Genomic DNA, 25,520 nt, shown 5'->3' with positions numbered 1-25,520 from the left:
ATTAATTCACGGAACCTTACAAAAAATATTATTTATAATAATTATACAATTATTGTACTGCGATACGCTAAGCACTGCGAAGCTCTACGAATCATACAATATGCATATAGGTACCGTACTGCCGTGTACACGTAACGACGTAGATACTTATCAAAACTAAATACGCGTAAAATAGTATAATTTTCGAAAACAAACACCTTATAATGATATATTACATAATACGACGTCCACTTTATGTATGTGTTTAGAGGTCTGTTATTCTTTTTAGCAATTTAAATTCAACACTGTTGGCTACAACTTTTTAACAACTTAACCGTAACAATATTTGCGATTGAAATGGCACGAATCAAAATAGAATATCCACACCGTCGGCCGTTACGTCTTATAGAAATCTCGTTCTGTATTTTTTACCGTAGGCGTTCGAGAATAATTGTGTACAGGAAGGTATTAGGTAATATAATATTATAATGCCTTAAAAAAGCCGGTTAGATGTATGAAAAAACAAATTTTGGTGACACCTAAGCCCTCTAAATTGGCCAAATTCAAAGATTTGTACGTCTAAGACTTAACATTTTCCTAGGCATATTATATTTAAGACTACAATTGTGACATACATTGTTCATTATCATTAATTATTATCTATTATACATTATACTGTTATTAATTTTTATAATACTATACTTGCTATAATTTCCTGAAAATGATTCGTATTCTTCAAAAAATTTATGTTGATAACAAAATTCTTGACCGATATATTATGGTAAATTATTTTAAATAAATCATATTTAATTAATTACCTACTCTAAAAGTAATGATTTAGTAATATCAAGACTTTAAATAAATGTGTGATATCATAGACGCTAAGTATATCATAAGTTATAACTTTTTCATTATTTTATTTGAATTAATTTAATTCGTAAGTATAGGCAAGTAGCATTTTCATAAAATTTTGACTTTATATTAACTTATTCATACTTAATAAATACTTCCACGTATAATTTTTATGGATTGTACAGTGAAACTTTCATTTAACAAGAAAAACTTAAAAAAAACTTAACTTCCATTTTTGAGAACCATGACCTTCATTGTTAATTATCCATTAATTCTATTTAACGAATTTCTCAATAATACGATTTTTTTTGGTACCCTATGAGATTTCGTTTTATAGAAGTTCACTGTATTTATACAATTATAAGATTTATAAGTTATAATTTAACAAATTAATTAAGTTTTATGGTTATATTAAAAGGTTATTCATAATTCATATATTATAGTTAACCTGTATGTAATATGTATAAATTAAAAGACCTAACCATTTACTAATCAATTTGTACATATGGATTTTGAATTTTCGCTTATTTATTTAAACATTGTTTTAAAAAATATAATAAATATATTAATTATTATTCAATTGCACAAATGAATGTGTTTCCCGGAATAGATTTCCTGGTTCTGAAAGTTTAAATGTGCATTAGGCATGGTAATCCTATAAGTACAATATTGTCTAGATTGTATGAATCTATAATATGTTGTATGAGAAATTTAAATTGAATAATAGTCATAAATAATATTCCTTGTAGCTAATGAATTAAAGTTTTGTATAGATGTAATAAAAATATTAATATTATGCATAAGTTAACGTTTTTGCTCTTTAAGAGAAAATGTACGCATTGAATAGTATTTTTTTAGTTATTATTTTATTTAAAAATAAAATTGTTTATAAAATGTAATTTAAAAATTAAAATTCTTAAACACAATGTATAAATATTGTGTCAGACATAATATTTATGCTTTTCGATCCACACCATCAACAACAATATCTATGAACTGGTTAGTTAGGTTATTTTTGTTAAACAATAATCTTATATTCTTATAATATTAACATGGAAGTATTATAATTTATAGTAATTCAGTCAATATATTTTTTCTTAAGGAAACATATACTTGATCATTTTTTGATACATAATATCTGCATCTGTATTTACGTTTTTTTTAGAGCTGTAAATTCTTAAGTAAGCCCAGATATAAGATTTTAAAAGATATAATGCACTAAAAAACTTTAAAATATACATGCATTTATGCCCTTAAAAATATTTAATTTTGCATTAAAAAACCAAAAAATTAGAAATTAATTTATAACTATAAATAAGGCAGTTTTAATTTAATATTCATATAAAAAAAAATGCACCTAGTCTAAAATATTATACTAACTATAATGCAAGACAAAACATATAACGAAGAATTGACATCAATCATTGACCGTATTCGGCGTATTGCTATTATACCGACCGATTTTATGTTTTTCAAAACTACCAAATAATTGGGAAAAGGAAACACACAGTAGATGGATTCGAATATTCTCATATTAAATTGACACAAACAAGATATTTAGATGGGTATGTTATTTAATTAAATTTAAAAAATATTTGTGTAACTAAATTAGTAAAAAATTAGAGGTATTTACTTACATTTTGAATAATTTATTATGATGCTGTTAAACATACTTTTCTATAACTATTTAAACATTTTACTAGTTATTGTAAGATAATATATTTTTATATTATAAGCAATAAAATAAAATAATTAAAAAAATTAAAAATTTTCAATAATATTATTGATTATAAATACTATTATTTGCTACTTATAGACCTAGGTATGTAACCTGATGCCTTATTTTTTATTTTTATCGATAGTGCAATAATGTGATTTGACCTATGTATAAAAAAATTAAATTAAGGTATTTTATTATTGTAATACATTGATAGTCAGATAACGTACAGATTATTAAGGTTGTACAATAATGCACCAACGTATATTACAGTTGCACTAAGTGCTAAAAACGTATGTTATTAATTATTATTATCCATTGATTGCATTTACAAATTCAAGTCAAAATTCAAATGTCAATATAGCTTCTTTAATTATTGACGCATAATTGCATTAGTATAAATGACCCATCAAAATACATTAAAAAATAAAACGTACATGATTCATATTTCAAAAATATAGGTCTTTATTGAATTTTAAAAGTTACCCTAAAATCAACCCTTTTTATTAACAAAAAATCACTTAACATCAAATTAATCAAAATTATATGACTCAAAATAGTTTTCACGTAAGTAGTTTTTTCATAATTTAAACCTGTCGAGCTAAAATTTTCTGTCACATAAAATTTGGAACACCTGGTACATTATGTTCGCCAAAAAATTAAAATTCATAGTAATAATGATGATATAAGTAAATGTTGATTTTATAAGCAAGCCGCGAGCCCCAAATTGGCCGCCCTTGATATCAATATTTGATTATTTGTTTTTCATTGCGCAACGTTTTATATGACTTTATCGCGGAAGCACAGGAGTCGGCATACAAGCAGGTCATCAACAATACACGCGATGTCTTACAGGTTTATTTTAACAGTTCGAAAGCAATGCGGAAGGGGGCTGGCCAGCTAGGAAATCATCGGTGGTATATCTATAACACGCGTATATAGGTACGCGTGAAACTCAAAGTTGCAACTCGGAAGTGCATTAATAGTATATATACTATATATAGTTATATTATATTGCTTTATATATATATGTGTGTGTGTGTGGTGATGTATATATATCCGATCGGGCCGATTAATCGCCTGTCGCGGGTGTGTGTGTGTGCAAAACGGGGCAAAAGACGGCGGCAGGAACCGGGAGTTAACGAGAGATCGATCGGTAGTTTCCTCTAGAGCGGCCTCACATACACAGACGTCCCATATATATATATATATATATATATATGTAGACACGCAAATAACACTATATTTACGTGTACAAATACATACGCACACGAGCGCGTGCGCTCGTGAAGGAAGCTGTATGTGTGTATACATATCGTCTTGTATATATATACATATATACACGGGTGTGTGTGTATAAATATGCGGAGACGTGCGCGCGCGTCAGGAGGATTCGCCAGAGAATAAGAGACCTGGCGAGAGGAGGCGGTAACGACAGCGGCGGCGGCCAAAAAAGAATAATATTGTTCTTTCTACACGTATACGGATGCTGCATGCGTGTGTTTTTTTCTTTAACTCTCCCCCTGCTGCTCATCTAGTCGTCGGTGTGCTTCGGGTTCGTTATTTCGCGTCGCGCGCATTTCCATATTATATATACGCACGTATATATACATATATGTACACACACACACACACACACACACACACACACACACACACACACACACACACACACACACACACACACACACACACACACACACATATACTCGCGACACACATCCACACGGGTACACACATAATATATATATATATATAGGTACCAGGGTTGACGATGACGGCAGAAGAGAAGGGCGCAGGAAGGGGAAATAAATTACGAGCTTTGGTATATCGGACGACGACGGTGAGGCGGTGGGAGGTCGAGTAAAGTCGGCGGCGGGGTAGACAAAAAGGCGCTAACAAAAAAAAAAAAAAACGAAAAAGAGAAAGAAAAAATAGAAAGAGAAAGAGTGAGAGAAAAAGGTCGCATTTATCCGGAGAGGAGAACTATAGTCGCTTTCCTCTCTCTCACTCTCCTCTGCTCTTGCCGCACCCCGCATCGCTCTTATTCTACACCAGCTCTTCATCTTGCGCTCGTTGTGTAGCTTTTTTCCATCTCTCCCCCCACTCCCGCTGCCGACGAGACAAACGACGACGACTATACGACGGCAGCGGTTCAAAGGCCCGCAAATTGCCAATCAAGACGGTATATACCCGCCAAGCACAGATTCAAAGGCATTTTATACATGTATGTTATTATTATTATTTTTTTTTTTTTTGCTTATTTATTTACTTTTTTCCTCTTTTTAGCCTATCAATATTCCCTAGTCGTTGCAGTCGACGATGTTACATGCTCCCGGTGGTATATATATACTTCATCATCGCCTGAGCCCGTTTTACATAATATAATATATATGTTCCACCTATAGGATATATTATATAGAAGGTCGTACATACATAAAATATACATCTATCACTTTTAATCCACCTCTGTGCTGAATCGTGAAAATTAAGTGACGATATTTTCGGTATTTTATTATTATTTTATTTTACCGTAAACACTTGAACTAAACAAATTATACACTTTTTAAAAGGTTTCAAGAAACTGTGTCTTAGCTGCAAATGATTATGAAAAATCTTTAAATGTTTTAATAATGTTGTAAATGGAATTTAAATTTTAAAAGGTCTAATATATGTTATGAGTTCTTTTCTAAGATTTTGAGTAATGTATAATACCTATATTTCATGCTATATATTATCGAAATTAAAACAGGAGTGACGAAATTAAATATAAGTTACTCTGCTGTTCAGTATCTATATTGTTAGCTGTTATAGAGTGATGGGTTAAAGGAATATATTTTATTATATGATTTTGTAGTAAAAGTAATTTTTTTCTATAATAAGGAATATTAGGTCGATTAAACTTATTTTGAGTGATAACAAATCACATATTATATTATCTAATAATAATCATAATATTATTATTTATTATTATTATAGGTACAGCTGATATATTAACTTATAAGTTAACATATCGACATACCATAGAACGGTGTAAATAGACACGCGTGCAGGTATAAATAATTTAAAAGTTAAAAGGAACCTAAATATTTATAAAATATTAGTATGCACAATAAACATTAATTCACTAACTAATTACATTTTTTAGTTGAACGAAGTAAGCCAAAATACACGAATTTTTGTCGCATTCCACTTACAATACTTCAAACAAGTTTAATGCATCGTTTGATTATTCGTCTATTCGTCTTATTCTTTATTTTATACAACAATATAATCACATGTACCTATAATACGTGTGCTTATTAAGATACGTCTCAATTTTAATCATACGTATTGATTTGCAAATCCACTGTGGAAATCATTCTCATTGAACGCCGGATTTATGAAAAGTAAAGGAAATCGCGCAGAGTAAACCTTGCCACATTAAAACAGAATATCTCAACCAGACCCATGCAACGTGCGGTTAATTCTTGATTTCTTATTAAGAGCAAACATTCTCAAGAGAATATAAAGTACTAATTTTGAAATATAATCAGACGTTTTGTGAACGGGGACCTACAGTACCAGATGTAAACTACAATCTTTGTAAATATTTATTAGTTCAATTGTGTCGTTCAATGGCCTTTGACTTTGCTTTAATGATAATAATAATAATAATAACAAAAAAAAAAAATATATATGCAAACCTTCTATGTTATAAAATTTGAATTGCTAATTATATTTGTATTATTATTTCGTATAATTATAGTCATATCATTGAAAGCCTGTGTATAACATTATGATGCATTACGTAGCAGCAGCTGCGGTGATTTCTTATAAATTCGTTATTTTCTTTACATTTTTCACCTTAATGGGTTTTGTGTTGATAATAACAATATTTTAATTTAACATACTAGACACAGTACGGCGATGAAAAGTTTGAAAACTATTATAGTTCCGATTCACAGAAAATATTAATGTACATTAAAGGTTAATGATTTTTCCGATAAAAAAACGAGTTAAGTCAAATATTATTGTATATGAAGTATATACGGAACAAAACCACGCAAAGCGTTTATTAACATGTTTAATGTTCATAATATTATACACATAAACGGCCTTAATATTTTAAGTATAATACAGCGTAGTGTTGCACGTCACGACGACGGTGTCGATTGCGATATTATTTAATATATATATCGTTGTGATTATTATTATTATTATTATTGTGAATATATAAATCATATTGATCATTGCGAGTGTACATATTACACTTATATAGCTTAAATACACCTAAAATAATTATGCATACACTCTTTCGAAGGATATGCATGGTAATTATTATTTATTAATGCTGTCCGAAATCAAAACGCCACACCAATTAGGTTATCGCGGTTCACCTATAGACGTATTGAAGGCAGCAAGTGCAATGTACACAACTGTAATAACTCGCGATACGCAGAATGTTATATATTGAAATGATTATCGCGCTCACGTCGCATTTTCGTTTCCGGTTTTTCGCCCAATCCTATAGAATATGTCGATCATCGAGACCGGACGAGACGCGTTTTCATCTCCAATTGGCCGTCGTCTCGTCGTCGTCGGTCATCGCCAAACGTTTTTCAAACGGTCGCTGTTATCTCGGCTGTTTCGTATGTACGAATGATAGTCGTCGACGTATGCATTACGATATTATAATATTTATGCTACAAATAATGATAATAATAATAGGGTATATTTTTTCGACCGCTGTAGTGACGGCTATGCAGTCGTGAAAGTTTCGGACGCGTCGAGTGCGCCATGCGACAGGGCCACAACGTTCTGTTTTCGATGTCAATTCTGAGTAATATGAATTAAATATTTTTATTAATTGTAAACAGTAGGTAATGTTTGATAAATTAAACAACATAATATAATTTTTGTCGTCTCTTTTGTACAGTTACAGATGATAAAAGTCGGCTTGCAGCATCGGACGCGCGTTATTACGCGAGTTATATTACATATATATGTATATAAATATTTAATACACGATTTTACATCTCTACACCGGCTACCAGAAAGCGCGTAATGATGAGAAAAAGCAATAAAAATAAACGTGAAAAAATATTCGTTAAAAAAATTTGTTTCCAGACGGCTTGTATTGTACGATCGCGCATTTAATCATTCGCATTACAACTACACACATTATATTATATATATACAGTGTGATATAATATAATAACGTTTTGACCGCACGGTTTTTAGCTATTTTACACATACGGATTGTAATGATGTATAAATATATTACACACCCATACGGGTACCTACGACTAAATTAGTCTATTTGTAATAGGTGCGCGCGTGTAAATGTTTCTATATAGGCATTATGTTCTGAAACGTTTTTGCCCACGTGAAACGGACGACGGCCACCGAGTTCATTTTTATATTAACTAATTCTTAAGGCCGACGAGTTTTAATTTGTTATTATCATCTACTATTATATTATATTATACATATATATATATTTTTTTTTTATCATAAAACGTTTTATTTTATAAACGATTAAACATCACCGTACTACGCCACTACGGGAAAAAATAACCCGGAACCGACGAAGCGATATTTCACATTAATTTTGTAATATCGTATTTTTTACAGTTTCGCAAACAAATATGTTATAGTTATATTATATAAAAATGCAGTCTAGAAGAACAATCACATTGATAGATTAATACGAGTTGGTTAGATTTAATCACCCCCCCCTCCCCCAAAAAAAATAGGTAGCTATATGTAAAACACATACAAACCAGCGCAATGTCAAATATTTTAATGATTGAATTCAATTCATCACGTGTTCGTGTTAAATAACTTAGAAAAGTTATTTGTAAGTCGCGATAGTTACCATTTAAAATCATTAAGTTTTCGCGTTCGTTACAAATTATTCAAATTTTAAAATATAGTTACTTGTAATTCGCACATCTCGAGCTTTTTTTCTGTGTACTAGTGAACACGGTGCGAAAACACAGTGAGAGGCTACAATACTGTTCATGTAGAGAACGAAACGCGTTTGGAAAAAGAATAACAATAACAACAACAAGTGACTATATAATATTATCATTATATACGTATAGACGGCGTCGATGTTTATGTGTCGTCCAAAGGAACGTTGCAGTACAACAGCGGTATAGTTTCTATATACTTAAGCGCCGCCGTTAAAGTCGAGTAAAATGATAATAATAATAATAATAATAATAAATATATACGCGAACGAGTATTATTATTATTATATTCGCACACAATAGCTGCGCAGCATCGCGCCGCGACACAATGTGTGTAGAAATATAAGGTAATAGTATATAGAGACGTGTGTTGTACGTATATTATGTTAATAAAGCGAGAGGGGAGGTGCGTGCCCGCGCGAGTTCTCCCTTATTATCGGCTCGCGCGAACGGCAAGTATTTTTTTTCTTCCTTTTTCCGAGTTATTTCACATCGTCGTCGTGTGCACTGCACTAGCTGCGTGTACCTACTCCGTGTAAGATAATATACATTACAAACACATACATACAATACACACATATAGCCCATATAGGTATTATATGACTATTATTATTATTATATAGCGTAACGCTGTATGTATATATTGTTGGTTTATATACCTATAAGGTTGCGCGCACGAGAAATAAACGATCATCCGATTTATGCTAATTTTATTATTATTATTAAGAGTAGCAGCAGCAGTATAGTACTGTATTAATAGTAGCGACTAGCTGCAGTTGCAGTTAGTAGTAGTATTGTGTACTTTATACGTGTAAGACGCACGCGGCACTTTAATTAAGTTCGTATCTATACGAATGATGTGAAAGAAGGGAATCAAAAAAATAAAATAAATTAAAGAATGCGTTCGCACGCATCTCTATACCAAACATATAATATGTACACGCACAACTATTATTTTACACGTCTTAAAATCGGTATATCAGTCAAATCATATATGGTAAAATTTATTGGTATAGGGTGTGCGATCAGAGTTATAGCTATATTATGTGGTGTTATAGTTGTCGCAATGCCTATCCTACTATATAGAAGAGGGATGAAAGCGAGAACTGTACGTATAGGTACACGTTGGAGGTAAGTAAAATAATTGAACCGATAGTAGATTTCCTATACCTAAATATATGGGACTATAGGAGAAATTGAAAAAAAAATTACATTTAATTTGTGCGTTGTATTATATTACAATGCTTACATTTTATTACTCGTACATATAGCTATGTAATAGGTATAAATAGGGTCTCGTTCTATCTCGAGTGCCGAAAGCCAAAATACTGTACAGTTATATGCGTTCTTTAAACCCTGATATACGTTGCCAAGTGCTAAGATTGTTAAAAAATAAAAAAAAATCACAAATATTTATGGATATTGCATATACATATATGACATATATATATTTTGTTAAATGTTATCTTTTTTTTGTTTGAATTATTTTTTTTTCTCTCTCTCTCTTTATTCTTTGCTATTAATGGTTATAGTGACCTAAGTTTTATGCTTTATTTTTCTTACACTGTTCCTTCCCAAACCTTTTCCCTCTCCACTATAAGTCTATTTCTTTTTAAGTCTATGGTCAAACCAGCACAGCTACACAGTAAGTCGAAAAAACTAAAATTGACGATACGATTTCCACAGCGCCGTAATTCACCAACCGCGAACGAATAATCTCCGAGAAACACACTCAACATGACATTGTAATATTATATCGTATAATATTATTATATGTATATGACCGTTTAAAAATCAAGTCTACATTTTATACACACATAATATGTATATATGTATATGTGTACGTATATTGTACTCTAAATATATTTTATAGTCCATATGACGGTAAAAACGTTGGTTTCGCGGACGAATGTATATAGGATTTTATGCACTTTAAAGTTCGCAATAAAAATAAAGACGTTCTCGAACTGGAGTAAATGATAAAAAGAGAAACAATTGACATAATATTATCGTCCAACGACCGTATGAAATGCGACAATATGATATCTGCACATAATGTAATTATATATATAATACAAAGCTACATATATCATATACACAAGAAAAATACAAAATACGTTAGAAATAGTACATAGCTTAATACGACTTGAACTCATATAATGGATAAAATCGTACATTTACATATATTATATACTATAATAGACAATAGTATACTAAAAAATAGAATAAAGACAATTTTTCTATACATATTAAACATTATAAAATAAGTTTATAAGTATTTATAGGTATGTATAAAATACTGGGTGAATTAACGATTTTTTCTACTTCTAAGTTAAAAATCTATAGTCAAATTAAAAATGTCTTATGCATAATTGCGTTTTACACTTTTAACGTAAATATGTTTCCCAAAACCGCGGTCTTAACAACATTAACGTATATTTTATATAGTCAATCATTGTACGAAATTTAATCATTACACCTATATAGTTTATATCTATAATTATTTTCAAGTTTAAATCGGTCTGCACTTGCACGTTATAAGTACTTTTTTTTTTTTATTTACAGGTACGGCCTAAACTATATCACCCGAATTTACGCTCCGCGGCCTTCAGTGCGTTAAACGGAGATTACGCGGGCAACGAGCAATATAATATAACAACCTTGTTTTAATTAAAACGAAATTCAACCGGTGATTAAGCAGTCTTGTATTGAGAGACTGAAATGACTACAATATATAAAAATTAAACATACTACCGAATCGGTTTGTCGATTACAAAAATTACAGGAGTAATAATGAGTACTACATTAATTCTCTTTTATAATCGATAATTATTATGATTAAGTGTAATAATCGGTAGATATAACTATCCACCAAAATCGATTTTACGGTAATTTAGTAAACAACGAAACTCGAATATCAACGAAAATATAGGTAGGTATTTTAATTATATTACTATTATATACTTAACTTGATATACACGTTTCTAACTTTGACTAGGTGACGCCAAAAAAATAGAATAATTATGTGGATTGTGGAACGCTGTATTATAATATAAAACATAACGACGCGGTTATTCAAACCCGCCGAATATTAATTAAGACGCTACGGTGTACCTACTATCAATTTTTTATTTGGACGCAGTATAATTGTTGCACTCGAAAAACGATCTTGAACGGTTAAACCGGCGTGGGTTCAAGATTTCGATAAAAAACTATGTGTGCAATCTAAAATTATCTTCACTGGAATTGGAAAAACGAATTCTCCGAGGGGTACCTAAAATGTCCAGTCTATATATACAGGACATTATGTGTACATTTCAGATAAAACTTTTCGTTTGAGCTCTACATGAACTTCTTTAAAAAATATTGTAGAACTTGCAATAGATCATAAAATATATTAAATAATGATGTATTAATATTGTATCGTTTTGGTTCGCTGTAGAATTGCCATAGTTATAAATTGATTGTTGTTCATGATTTACGACTGTAGGCGGTCGTGCAGGGTTGGAAATTTCGGGGGCTCAGCATCTCCCCCGAAAGAATTCAACAAAACGCTCAACAACGAAGACGTACCTGTATAAAAATCTACGTTTTTGTGTAAATTTGATCGTCAATGCAGAACAATCTCTGTAGGTACCTACCTGAGTAATTTTAAAACGTACCTATATATTATAACTTGCTCTTCACTATCCCTCGATATCTTTTAATATTATAACAAACAAGCACTAATAATATTATTACATCACCGATTCGTCTTACAAGCACAGTATATACATACATATATACGCACGGTTTATAATTGTATATTTGTATCATATACAATAATCTATTATAGATTAGACGACGTATTGTGTATAAAATACGGTATCAGCGCGTATGCGAAGTTTTTCCATTTAATAATAATCATCTCGACAAACGACTATACGGTAGCAGCGCGCAAGCATCGGAAGCCATAGGTGGACCCATCACAGATGTCAATCACGTCAATCTCCGCAGCGGCAGTACATGTATATTGTCCTATCCTGCCGAGACGACGCTTATTCGTACGAATATATATATATATATACAAGCGTGTGCGTATAAGTAGGTACACGCACTGTACATTATACTGTAGTATAAATAATATATTATCGTCGTTATACACTCGAGTACTGGTGCGGGAGCGACGACAATGGAGACTTTTCGCCGTTTCCGTTCTTCGCGTATAACGATTATTTATACCTCGTCGTCGTACACCGACCGAAGAGCTGGTCTGTCCGAGTCTCTTCAATGAAATCGCGAGAGACTCGTACCTATCATCTGTACGTATACATTCATCGTACAAGCACGAACATTATATAAATATATTATATCTATATATATATACAGCGAGTTGCTCGCGTTTCATTCATTCGGCCGTGGTGGAATATACACTCCATACACACGCGCGTTTGCCTATATATAAATTATATTGTGAGCATATTATATAGATATATGAGTGTACAGGTAGTACCTACATAATATATATATACTCGATTATGACACGTATATATATATACGGCAGGTCGTCGTATACGTGTATTCTAGCCGTTGTCCGCGCACAATATTTTCATTATTATTACTATTATTATATCGTTATTATCACTATTATTATTATTGTTATTGTTATTGTTAACGACGTGGACACAATGCGTGCTTAATTAATTTTTTTCTCATAATATATATAATATGACGCGTACGACGGTTTTAATTATACACGCTTTGCTCTCGACGTGATCTTCACACGTTCGTTTTTTATTTTTCATTTCAATATCCGCTGTACAGTATACATATATATGTAATAATAACGTATAGTATACGTTTCCAATGGCTACAATATCAAAAATTGTTTCGACATACTTGTATATATATAACATTGTATTATAGTCCTTAAACACGTTCGTGCGCTGTGATTAGATTTGAAGTTATAAGTGTGATCATATAATTTTAAACACAAGGGCAATCGTCATAAGTGCTCATTCCGACTTTTCTCTTAAATAGCTATAAAGATGATATATTTATACTTATTCAAATTATTGTTTCTGGAGTCTATACGTATCTGCAGGGATATACTTGCAAATCATTGGATTACCATACCATCAAAGGATAGTGTATTATGGCAATATCAGCTACTTTCTTTTCAAATGAAAAAATCCCTGTTTTCTGTAAATTGTTAAATAAATTTCTTTTTTGAAAATGTTTATGAATCTAAATCAAAATTTGAACGTGTAGTTTTTGTGTTCTTTAACTGTGTGTGTAATAATTATAACAGATTCCCAGTGAGAAAATTAGTATGGAATATATGTTAATTTGAACATTTTAGAAATGTATATAAATTAATTAACAAATATTTCATAATAATTGGTAAAACCATTTTTAAAGACATTTATTTATAGTATAAATATACTTAGATTTAAAGTAATCAATACGAACAACGTGATGAATGAAAGTAGAAAAGATGAATGTAATTCAAAGTATATTTTAATTCAAATATAATGTGTCTTTAATTATTTTTATAAACTTATTAACGCATAATTCGGAACAAAATATTGTTATTTGTAACTAACACACGATGTTTAAAATATATATAAGAATCCTTACTTATATAACATGATGACTAGCGAGTTTTGTCTCGAAAGTTATTTAAAGTATCAATATTGTCAAAATTATGAATAAAGATTTTAAACTATAAAATAATTTTCCATTTTTCATAATTTCGACAAATATCATGTGTTTAAACATAAAATACTTAAAAAAAAAAAAATTAAGCTATAAATTTTAAATTAAATTTCTAAGATTTTTTTACTGAGGAATGAAAATGTAATCATCATACTCTATAACCATACCTATAAAAAAAATGTTATGTCTATAAATAACTTATAAGGAGCCTAACATTTTTGAAAATATTATCAAGCTATAAGAAAATGATAATACTACATAAAAAATAATGAAAAATTATGCATTAGAATATTAGATATATACCTATACTAGATATACCTATGTATACATAGGTAGTTATAATATTGATTTCATAGTAAATTTAAATATAAGTAATTACGAAACACATAGTTTTAGCTTAAAAGTTAAAAGTTTCTACGCGTAAAATAGTTATTATACTTACTTATTACACTTCTTAAAGTTATTAATTGTTTCAAAATAAATTCTTACTACATCACCTAAACAATAGATATTGACATTTAATTATAAGTTCTACTATAAATTAGTAGCCAAGTAGGTATAATTATAAACTACTTAAAAGAGTTCATTCTAATAAGTAACAACTATTAAGATACATATATTCAAAAGCGTCGTGATGAATGTAAAACGTGATTGTGTAATTATTAATTGACTTCGTTTAAATTGACAGCAGATACTAATAAGTCGAGATTCTCGGTGTAATATTAAATACTGACACTATAATAATATACGATATATATTTTGATGTCACAATAAGTGTCACTGTTCTCGTTAAAATTAATTAAAAACTAAAAGCATATTAAAGAATTATCAGAATATTATTTAATAAGAATGATTTTATAGTATACTCAGCAAAAATTAAATTTTTTGATTTGAGGTTGTGTATCTTTTGACTTTTAAGCTGTATGTACTACAAAAATCTATAAACAAAAACAATTGTCATACAATTTTTTTGTGAATTATATTATCTTGGAATAGCAATAATATTTATATGTACCTACCTATATTAAATTTATCTCCTAAAAAGTATAAACTTAAAACTGTCCTAGGTACCTAAATAAGATGAAACAACATGTAATAAAAATGGCAAAATATGATAAATGTGATCGATTATAAAATGTTTACTGAAATTTGAATTTCTGCAAAATTACTGATGTTTTTGGATAAAATATTTGTTATGACTATAATACATCTGATAAGTCGACTGGTAAACAAAACATGGGATTAATTATTTAAACAGGTATTGAAAAATAACGGTTCAATCTACTCGATAAAGACAAAAATAATATTATCGTAGGCACCCGAAGAAATAAAAAAAAAAATCGTAAACATTTAAGTATTTAACTACACAAATCAATATGATCTTCTAAAAAAAAAAAAAAAAAATAGCAAAATTAATATAAGATATACTTCGTATTCTTGCATGTATCTATATGAATTCTGAATTTCTGACTGTTCTGAGTCGTGACCGATGACGAAACGACTGTACATGAATCGAAGAAATTTCTGTTCACATTCTTATGTTTATACATATGTATAAATTATGCAGATAATATATACATATAACTATTTCAGTAGGAGCTTTAATTTAGATTTAAAACCGGTAGAAAAATAAAGATTAATACAACACAATGGAACATTGACGTGCCGCATACATAAATTATAGTATTATAATATATACTATTATTATTGTAACGTAATGCATAAAACACTTCACTGGAAGATTTTACGGCACACCCATACTATGTTATTATTATTATTATTAGTATAGTATATTAATTATTGTACGAGCTCAAGTTTGACCGAAATGCTCGTGAACACGGTGGTCGGTGGGATATACTATATCGTATTATATTATACACACACACAACTTAAAATCGAAATAAAATAGACACATTTAATTTTATTATTCATTTATTATAATAATAATATTATATATTATTATTGCTGCTACACAAACACCGACTCTCTCGATGAATATATGATTAGCACCTCAATCGGGTCCTTCGTGGTGGTCCACCAATATAGATTCTCATACACATAACACATTACAGTATTATATTATACTATATGTGCGCGTGAGTGCACTGCAGTGTGGCTATATCTTGCACCGGCGGCGTAGGTATTAACAATTTTATTTGTTCGTTAAAATTATTATACACTTACTATTCGTATTATTCGTCCGATTGATCTATTTTCCATTCACGTATAACATATTATAATATGTTTAGGTATCTTCACGCGCATAGGTAGGTCGCAATACATATAGTTCACGAATTAATTTTCACAACACAATATACCTATGCGGTATATGCGCGTACGAGTATAATAACATAATGATTGAATGTACCTATAACATTAATGCGAAGTCTGAATGCATATAATATATAATATAATCGTCATCATCCATCAGCCACTGCGAATGTATAATAATTTTTATAACCCTCGAGTATAACTACGTATATGTATATAGAAAAACGTACGTCAGGATACCATAAACGCGGACGAATGAGTTTCGAAAAGTCATCGTAATAATACTGTATATATAAGTACACATAGAACCTCGTGCGGGAATCATATTTTACTTCAAAGGCGCGGAAGAGATACGCGATACATAATATGATAATATAATTTTACATACTATATACTATAGTGTTAACGAACACGCCCCGATACATTATTTATGCTTAAAAAACGTATTAATTTACATCGATCGAACAGATCAGCAAGTTAATTAAATATATACTACACACGGTGTACGCCCACGAGTGTTTTGATTTAATACGCGATACCTATGGGCTATATACATAAGTTTTCGAATCGAACGCTTAAGAGTTAAGACGATGTCAGACATCGGCGGCGCACTGTATGTCTTCTCTTTTTATATAGTTAACGAGCAACGGAAACAAAACGCATTCACGCAAAATCATTTTTTAAATGTTTTTTAGCAAGTCTGCAGCAATCATAGAAAAAAATAAAAAGAATATTCGTTTTCTGGGCGCGATCAAGTGATATTAGACTTAAATTAAATTATATATGTGTGTAATCTATAGCTACACAGCTATTAGTTGGTAATAAATATTAAAAGCAATTTTAATGTATTAATATATTTAATTAGGTAGGTACATGTTATTTTGACTAAAATTAATTTATTAACGAATATTTCTTATATTATTTATCTGTATATAAAATTAGAAGACTTGTGTGATAATTTAATTTTTTAATAGCCACAGCTTAATCGATATGTCGTGGAATTTTCTATTTTTAATTCGAGTTATTACTTCACTTTTATGGAGAAAGTTGTAGACACGGTTAAACGGGATCAGAGCGATGATCGTACTAGAACCAATAAGGGATGGCCATTCATATAATCACATGGGAATTTCACTAGAATTAGTAAAATATGTCATGTTTATTTTAATATTAATCTGTTATGTTGCACCTATGATAATTCGTTTCGGTAAAATGAAATACTTTTTTACATAAAATACATATTATTTATTTATTCTAAAACATATACCTAGACATCGACTGTCCTATGGTTCAAACTTATTACTATAAATTATGATTATATTGTAAGTACCTAGTGATTTTTCGTGTCGAGATGGCAAGTAGTATAAAGTCATCTTATATAAATTAATAATGATAAGTAAACTATAGACATTAATCGGCTACAGAAACTATAGTTTTTTTTAGTTATTAATAAAATTTTAAGCAGATAGTAAAGAACAAAAATATTATAACCAACCCGTAAATGAGAGTAGCTCAGATCGTTGGTCAGATATTCTTTGGATATTAATTGTGTTGAATTAATGCAGTCGCGAGTATAGTTATAATATGGACGTTATGGGACTACAATATAAGATAACAGTCAACAATACAGCTGACTCAGTTTTATTGCAACTTTAAATGCATAATAATATAATATCTACCTAAATATGCGTATTACTTAAATATTAATAGTACAATTTAAATATTTAGTACCTTTACTTTAGTAAATATTTGACTTCAAAATAATATAGCAACATATTTTATCCAAAATATTTATAAATCTTCTTCAAATATTATGAAAATATTAATATATATTTTCAATTTGCCGTGTAGGGACATATGTATCTGTTTAAATATTGTCTCAAAATAGTTTAATATCATTATTTTTATATTTAAGTAGTAATAATAATAAAATATGAAACCGATATCTTAAACTCTTAAAAAATATTATGCTCTATAATTAAGTGATTTTACTTTGACTCAACTTATGGATTATAAAAAAAGGTTTAAGTGAATGCGTTTTATTTATGCTGCACAAGGGTTGAAGGGTCAGACGAGGAAAACAAATATAATTACGCTAATATCTTATTAATGCGTATTAGGCTATTAGAACTATGACGAATAAACCGCGGAGATTAAAGGTTTGTTTTTTTTTTCATAATAACAACACGAAAATTATTTAATGAAGACTTATAAATTCGCAGGTTTGAATTTAGAAGGTTACTTGGGATATTTGTAGACTTAACAGATCTAAACGATTATAATATTTTTAAAATATAAATATTATTTGGAAATTATTCATTATTATATTTTACATTATTATTCATCGTGGATGACATTCTATTGATTGATGCGCAGATGCACAGTGACGTTTATTTTGGTTCGGAAAACCGTTTGGTAATATTTATTATTTTTATCGTTGTCTAGGAGAGTATTGTCATTATAAACTGTTATAATATATACCTTACATTAAACCTTATATACATTCTTATATATACCATAATGGCTATAATACATGATATATCTGTACAGGTATAGCCGTACTGCATTGGAAAAATGTCCACAATTTAATTGTATAATATAATATATATATATTTATAAAGAAATTATTATTATGTCCAACGTACATATAATATTATAATATTCGATGAGCAACCGTCTTCGAGTACAACTGCAGCACGATGCACGCACATACCTACCCGCCTGGCTGACCCAACTTGTACATACATATTATATGTATAATTTATTATTATATGCTAGTTTTAGTTCAATAACTTTGTTTAACTTCTCTGCGCTATAACTATTTAAGTATAATATATGTATGAAACGTCTAAAGTTTTTTAAAATTGTATACATTTTTTTTTTTTTTAATCGTGAGAAAATTCAATTTTATACCCACGGCGATGTATATTATTTCGACCGATGCTCGCGATGATGAAAAATCGATACAAATACAATGGTAGGTACAATAATAATAACGTAATATTATGAGCACAAAAATCGCGTGGTTTATTTTTTACTGATATTGAGTTATATTAGGCAGGCATAATTTTAATTTCATAATATTTTGTTGACAAAGTTTGATTACAATATCATGGTATAATAATATACGCTGCAGAAACTGAAACAATACAATCGCTGTAACGAATTATATTATTCTTTCTGCACTGTATGTATAATATATATTTATTAAAACTGCCATTTGAATTGGTTTTGTAAAATTTATGTTGAATAAGGGAAAGAGGGACATACATATAAATATGCATATACAAAATAAATAAAGTCTCCTGGGCAATAGGTTTCTGTTTACCGTAAATATCTTCGAAAAGTTTCTCTTTATAATATTAATATATACATGGCTTTAAAAATGTTATTATTATTATTTATTTGCCTTTTGTAACATGATTATTGATATAAATTATTGTACAAATGTTTTTGAATAAAATAAAGTTCACAAAGAGTATAATATTATGGTAAATCGTAAGTATGTCATGATGTATTTATTTTCCTACGTTAAATATCAATGGTCTACATTAAAACATTTAAAAACATTGCTTTGTATTGTCTAATAATATATAATAATATGGAGTAATGTACTTATTGACAAGTATCTAATGAATGGTTTTACAAAAACATATTATGTTATATCATCAGTACCATACATATAATAACAGATTAATTTTTTTTCTTTTTTACAAGATGTTAGGCGTTTTTAAATAATTATTTTTAAGCTATATTAATATACCTGTTTGGATTGCCAAGAAATGAATAATTAAAAAAAAGTGATTAGCGTGTGATTGCTGCAGAAAACAAAATAGCAACACATGGTTTCATGAGCTTATCAATTAAAATAATAATTGTGTAGCGATGAAAAACAGGAAGTACATTCCTATGTATTTATTATATTATAAAATATTTAATAATTTTATTGATCAAGCAACAATCAAAAACTGCAGAGTTTGGTAATATCCGATTTATTTAACAACAAAAACAAGCGTTGAAAGATTATTAGAAAAAATAACGCATTAAAAAAAATAATGATAATAAATGTTATAAAATAATTGATTTTTGAGCAGATAATACTTAATTTTATACTTTTAAATTGATTGGATGATAAATATTTACACTCTGAATGAAAACACGCATATATATTATATATATTATGTTTATTATTGATACGAATTATCTGCTGTTATTTATTCATCGCATACAAATTGATATTTTTGCATTTGTAAGTATAGAAACGTATGCACACAATAGGGATTTTTTCCTCTCAAAACGAGTTTTACATAAAAAAAAAGATCTAGAGATGTGTCTGTCGTGTAGGTACATCAAAAACATGTATATATGCGTAATATATTATCTTAGACGAACAAAAATATTTTAATAGCCAAAGATCAGACGACGGCAGCGGCTGTAGTATAGTAGTGATTAACATCCATTATCGTTAAGGTATGGACGAGCGGCTAAACAAATTAAAATAATAACAAATATTGAGAGAATGTATATTTATAAATAATTGCCTAATAATGGGGGGGGGGGGGTGAAATCGAAATAAATGTAGGTTCCTACAACTATTACATACTTACAAAAAATTATTGTCGCCTTCTATAGATTGTACTTACGAAGAGTTGGGTCGACCTGCGATATACTCGTATGATATGATTATTATGAAATACCTATATGTGTATTCATACAAAGTATACAGTCGTATACAGTCATTAATATTCGTTTAAATGTTATTATAAAATTTAAAAAATATTATACTTAATTTCACGAAATGTTGTGTTTCATCCTGTTGGAATTTAGTGAAGTCGGGTATTTACCGTCGACGAAATGTGGAAAATGTACCGTTTCGTACTCTTTATAGACTCTATAGACTATCGCAGTTTTTAAATATTGATATATAAGTGTATATAAGATATATGAGTCCTGAACAAAAAATAATTGAACATAATACTGTTGAGGAATAAGTATTGTTGTGTACTTGAATTTTTTATTTCCAAACAATGTTGAATATTATATTGATAAACATATCTAATTAATACTATATTTACACTTCACGATGTAATGAAAAGTATACATGTACCTATATTATGGTGGCGGATATTTACGCCATGATGACGTTTTTTTTTTGCTCCCAATTTGTGTGACCATATATTATTGTATGTCTTTCTTGGGAAAACTATTTCCAAACTGAAGGAGTTTCAAACTTTTATAGATTTATCTGTGAAGACGTGCGGTACATACCAAGGCGTAATTGAATGACACGTACTATATGATGATGTAGGTATGTATTATCACAAAATATTTAACATTTGACTATATGCCTACGTTATGAGATTGTATTAATATAATGATTGTATTTTCTTTGTTGATACAAAATCACCTTGTAGTAACTTATTTAGAAATTATAGGACTTAATTTTAACCTCAAAGTTTAAAAACAAATAATACTTATAGCACTTGATTCACGATAAGAAAAACATATATTGCACCCTATAATGCAGGAGTTTGGAGTTTTCAAACTTTTTTGGCAGCGAACTACCTGCCTCATTAAAAAAGGGCCGCATTCGTAAGAAGACATAAATGATTAAAAACACTTAAAAAAAAAAATACACGATCGTGGATTTATTGATCATATACAAATCATAATTATTTTCATGGATATAGGTGCATACATAAATAAGTGAAAAGTGTAAATTTTAATCGTCCTGATTCCACAATCTATAAACAATATTAGTACTTTAAATACGAACCCGATCAAAAATAAATGAAAAAATAAATAAACAATGTCTACAACAACTAAACATTGTGTAGAGTCAATGTTGTATGAGGAACGTGTATTGTTGCAAAACCGATTAATGATCGGAAATCAATCGACATCCGTTTATAGCACACCGTTGCGTGTTATTAAATTCTCAAACCAAATATATAGTACCCACCTAAATTTACACAAACAACTTATATACCTATATATTATATAAACCCTGCACATAAAATCGTATCGATATAATAAATATATTATACAGAGTGATTGCCTTATCGTGTACAGGGCAATATCTAGGCCCTAGGGGCGGAATGAAATGAACATGAAAAAAAATTGCATTTAAGAACATAATATGCTGATAATTAAATGATATAACTATAAAAATATGTAAAACAATATGTAAACGTATATAATGACTGTACGTTCTTAAACGTAAAAAAAAATCTATACTTTCCATGATATGATTATCGTTTAGTATTGACGATAAAAGAATCCCTCTGTAAAGTGCCCATATATTATATATACATTAAATCATATTGTTATGTGTATAGGTACCTACACTGCAGGCAAAGAGTCGAAACGGCCGTAAAACACGAGACGCGCCATCGCTCAGACATACCTATAAGGTACGTATATATCACGACTCGCGAGTACTTGTATTATACATTTATACTTACGATACGGTGGTGCGAGGTATATAGGATATTATATTATTATAATCGAGAATATTATAAATAATTACGTTATTTTATTTTTTTTTGAAATCGATAAAAATATAACTCTCGTGGATATAATAAAATTCAATTTCACCGCGCACGCGCTTATCCGTTTATCATAATACCTTTGTACGATTAATAATGGCGATTTCCCAGAGGGTGCGGTGTCCGGAAGTATATATAAAGTCAAAGTCGCAGAGGCACATCACATATACACACTCCTAATAATAATAATACGCATATATATACGTGCATATACACAGGCCGCTTCCGGTAGGCAAGTCGATACTGATATATATTATAATATATGTACTCGTGCTATACGCCGCTTCAATGCATACATATATATATATATATATATTGTAATCTAAAATCTACGCGCGGTCGGCCCGTCGTCGAGCTCAACGGGCGCATTACATAATCAAATTATAATCGATCGGACGACATTAACACATTTTTTTTTATTATTATCGGTTTTTTTTTATCGAATAATACATAATATATATATGTATCTATGTAGACTCGTGGGCGTTCCCTCACACACACACACACACAGACGTATATATATAGACAGGCGTATTAAAATAAAAACTCGAGTGTATATTATATGCATATGTATACAGCATTATAGGCATATTATAAAATATACGTATCGGCGGGGCATTATCTATTCAAGTCATGGGTTTAACGAACCGCGACCGCGGTCCAGGCGGGCGTACGCACACACGTTTGTGTCCTTGTACATCAGGTACATAATATAAAATAATATATATAAATATGTATAAAAATCAATGCGACCGATCAATCCTCGGGCTCGGCGACGACAATACGACGACGACGACGACGCGCGACGTCGAGCTCAGACTGCAGACGTTACCCGAGTCCTGCGAGCAGTCCGTAGCAATCGTAATGTATGTATAATAATAATGTATATACGTACTATATAGGTATATCCGTATATTATAAATAATTCGCTTTTGCTTTCCGTCCTGCGCTGGACTCGGTGGTGGCCTCATCATTATAATATAATATAAAATAATATATAGGTACTTATTACATCGCTTAATACCGCGAGTCTTATGGGTATGAGCGGCAGACGACCTGCGAGCCGTCGTGTTGTTTACAAATATAATTTATATATTACTATCTGTATTACTAGGCGTTGGCCGTGGAGGAAAATCGAGATGAACAACCCCTGTTTTGTTTTTTACCTACGGCGGATAGTGATGAGTAATTTTTTTTAGATTCTGAACGAAGTGAAGAATGTATTTTAAAGTGTAAGTGCTATAACCAATTACAAGCGTAAGTAAATACCTACGTGCTTCTTATCATTTTAATACAACGATAATAAGCCACCCTGGTTCAATGTATTATTCAAACCTTTCTCGCATCACCAAAATTTGCAGGTCAAGTATATTTTAATACTCTTACGAATTGTCCGACATCCTAAATAATTTTCAAAATTTGATACCAATTGGCAATTAATCAGAAACTGTGAATTTGTATACAATATGTTAATAGGTACATGATTATAACTCAAATAATATCTGCAGTATTAGTTGATTATCTATCCATAACGTATTAACGTTGTTTCCATTTTGCTTCAGTAGAATATTCTCAATTGCTTTTTGTCAAAATTGTCACAGGGTTTTTTAGTATATAATAATTTGCTTTTTATATATAATAGCTGTTTTTCAATTTTACATTTATTAGCCTTAATCAAAAAATATAAATATGAAAATATGATACACGCAGAAAGTTATATCTTATCGTAATACAATAACACCATTTTATTATCTGTAATCAATTGCAACCTTATGTATAAACAAAACAATTTATGATTTTCGTGAATCAAAACAAAATGCATGTGTAAATTCATATATATTCATACATTGACCTATATATGGGTTAAAAAACGAAGTTATTCAAACTCTCTTCTAAGTCTCAAAGAATCTATTGATATATAACTTTTATTGAAAACGGTCCAGTAGGTTTTAAGTTTAAAGAGGACAAAAAAAAGAAAGAAAGAAAGAAAGAAAGAAACATTCAATTTTATTTATAGATAATATATTATATAGTAAATAAATAAATGACTATAGGCACATACAGATAATACGCGAAATACGTAGGTACATGTATAACATAAGTCAACTTATAAATATTAACTATATTCGGCAAAAGGATCGGTTTGCCGTATTCTGACTGTTTTTCATCGTGTTGTACTTTCCTCTCCCTAATGCCACCCGATTCCTTATAAATGATAATTATTGACGGCGATGCTTCGACCGTATCCGATACACGTTGCAGACGTGCGTACACGCTATGTTCGCATTATAATACGATATTATTATGTATAACGACTACATTATACGATAATAATATTGTTATGGTCGTCGCGAGTAATTAAATCTTTATTATTCCTACTTGTTTTCCACTATCGAATATCGCGTACGCGACCGACGTACTAATACAATGTAGGTAGGACGAATAAAGTCGATTATAATGTGATATATCATGTTATTAGGGACCGCAGATGAGATACGC

General features: G+C 29.8%; 1 protein-coding gene and 1 long non-coding RNA gene across 3 annotated transcripts in view; one reads left to right on the top strand and one right to left on the bottom strand.

Annotated features, from left to right (window-relative positions):
• Positions 1–25,520, bottom strand: part of LOC114120181 (protein-L-histidine N-pros-methyltransferase) — a 108,146-nt gene that overhangs the window by 4,310 nt on the left and 78,316 nt on the right. The window lies entirely within an intron of this gene.
• On the top strand, positions 7,072–7,761 carry LOC126549358 (uncharacterized). Its single transcript, XR_007603493.1, has 2 exons — positions 7,072–7,370; positions 7,467–7,761. It is a non-coding gene; the product is annotated as an uncharacterized LOC126549358 (long non-coding RNA).

The sequence above is a fragment of the Aphis gossypii genome, chromosome 1 (assembly GCF_020184175.1).
Source record: "Aphis gossypii isolate Hap1 chromosome 1, ASM2018417v2, whole genome shotgun sequence".
NCBI lineage: Eukaryota > Metazoa > Arthropoda > Insecta > Hemiptera > Aphididae > Aphis > Aphis gossypii.
This window is presented reverse-complemented; position numbering and strand designations above follow the sequence as displayed.